This window comes from Grus americana, chromosome 24, assembly GCF_028858705.1.
Source record: "Grus americana isolate bGruAme1 chromosome 24, bGruAme1.mat, whole genome shotgun sequence".
Taxonomy (NCBI): domain Eukaryota; kingdom Metazoa; phylum Chordata; class Aves; order Gruiformes; family Gruidae; genus Grus; species Grus americana.
The window spans coordinates 5,161,565-5,163,916 of record NC_072875.1 but is presented as its reverse complement, the minus strand read 5'-3'; positions in this window follow the sequence as shown (position 1 = coordinate 5,163,916).

Below are 2,352 nucleotides of genomic sequence, written 5' to 3'. Positions count from 1 at the left end.
CCAACTGTAGGACAGGGAGAAAATGTAATGTTACCAGATACGGATATAAGGCTTACCAAATTGGTTTGGTGATTAATTCTAGACAGAAGGAAACAAATTGGTTCTGAAAATATTTCCCTCTGAGTTAGCAGACTGTAGGCGTCAGCGCAGGATGCCATATACAAGATTAATCCATACTCAAATGGATTAATCTGCATTGAATGGGTGACTTTACATAAGATGCGTCACCCCTGAATTAAACCATTAAAAGCACAAATTTGAGCTACTCATCCAGAATTCTTTCGATAGTCCACAGAAAGAAATGGTTATATCCAGAGTGATTCACCCTACAAGAACCTGAGGGAGGTCAGATGAATTGCCTTCCGGAGGTATCAGTGGCTGCAAACACAGCCCAGGGTGAGTAATTCAGATTTGTCTATCTAGAAATTCAATGCACAAGTTAAGAAAGATGAATCCATAATTTCCCTTTTGCAAACTATACGGTTATTCTACTCTATCCTCAGCTCTCCCATCACTTACTGGTACGTCATGGGGTTGGACAGTGAGAGTCAGGGTGCGAGAAATGGTATCCGTGGTCTGCAAAAATGATCCCATGTTTCAAAACACATTCACAAAACTCCCATTAAATGACGATGCTCGGTTTGGGTTCAAGAAGCTTCACCAGCTAGACCAACGCTACCCTGATGCTTTTCGACTGAACGATATATTAGGCTACTGCCGAATGGTCCAGTGTAGCGCTAAGGATCCCCTTTGATGTACAACACATCTGACTTACCCACATAATTACGATTCGAAGAAATCCCAGATCAAGTTAAGTTGGCTGCTATGGGGTATTAAACCATTACTTCTGTTTGAGCCAGTTTCCACCTAGGACACAGCAGCGCCTTCTCCTTTCCCCCGCGGCTCTCCCCAGCCTGCAACAAGTTGTCGTGTTTAAGTTTGTGGGACAAAATTCTTAGATTTTTGGACTGCCATCCCACAGTGCTACGTGCACAGTACTCAGCCAGAAGGGTATGAGGTCAGGCACCACGTACCGAACTCATGTCAGGCAGGACAAGAATCGAGTCTATTGCGACTTTGTTCTAGTTTCTGTGGTTGGGGTCTGCCATGTGAAAAACAAAACCAGACATTTCTGTATTTACCTAAAAGCTGTGCCAGTGACTTCAAGGGATTTGGAAAAGGAAGATCAACTATTAACAATATGCAGGTTGATGTGCAATTAACTATTTGGTTTTGAAAAGGAACACTTGAAGTATCCGTGAGGTGAGTTCATGAGGTTATGAGGGCATCCTACTGAGGTCTAAAACCAGAGATTTCCCCCATGATTTAAATAAAACAGAGCAGTTGTCACAATAAAGGTTAGAAAAGCTTTAAATGGCCTGTGGCAGTTTGTGTAGCACGCTCAGTTCTTGTAAGCAAGGATTACATAATATTTGTTTGGTGGAAACATCTATCCCACAATTTTTAAGAAATAATCACGCCTCTTGGATAACTCTAGTGAGCATCTCACTGTGATGAGAACAGGCTGCCCTTCCATTTTTTAATTAAAAAAGGTAATGGCAAAGATGCATCAGACTGAAAGCCCCTTCGGTTTCAGGCAGGACAGAGATGAACGGGTAATGTCAGCATACTACTTTCTCTAGGCCTTCTTCCTCCGCACGTGTGCTGCCCTACGCAGCTCCTACCGTCGTACTCATCTGGAACAGCTTTCAGTCGCCACAGCAAGAGGACACAGGAGCAAACACCACCTGAACACCGCCTGGCTTAAATATACCCTCATCCAGCCCCAGCATACACCGAGAAAATAACTCAAGCCCCTCCAGCCTACCGTGTAGAAGTTAAAGGTTACTTATTAAAAACAAGGGCTCTTTACCTGCAGTAGCAAAGGGTTATTTTTCCACCAGAGTGGAAGCAACTCATCAGAACCATGAACCATAAAACAGGCTGTACTTTGTTCTTCAAAGTTGGGAGCAAACATATACTATTAAATACAGCATGCAGCCCTTCAAAATAAGAAGCCCACACAGCAACTGATGCTCTTTCCCCAAAGACCACAGACTTCAAAAAGGAAACAGAACAGGTTTTGGCAAAGAAGCAAGGAATGCAAAGTTTGCTCACATGTTAGCAACGACCATTATGGAAGAAAGGAGATGGTGATGACCTGAACAGCAAGACTCGAAAAACGGCAGCCACAGTCTGAGACACGCTAAACTCATGGGATTAGATGCAGGTTTCTGGTTCTTAATACTGCCAAAGCCTCCCGTGTCCAGTGACAAATTCACAGTTACTTGCAATAGGATTTACAGAAATGCAAAGGGCTTCACACTGTAAGCAGCTTTCAGCACTTGATTG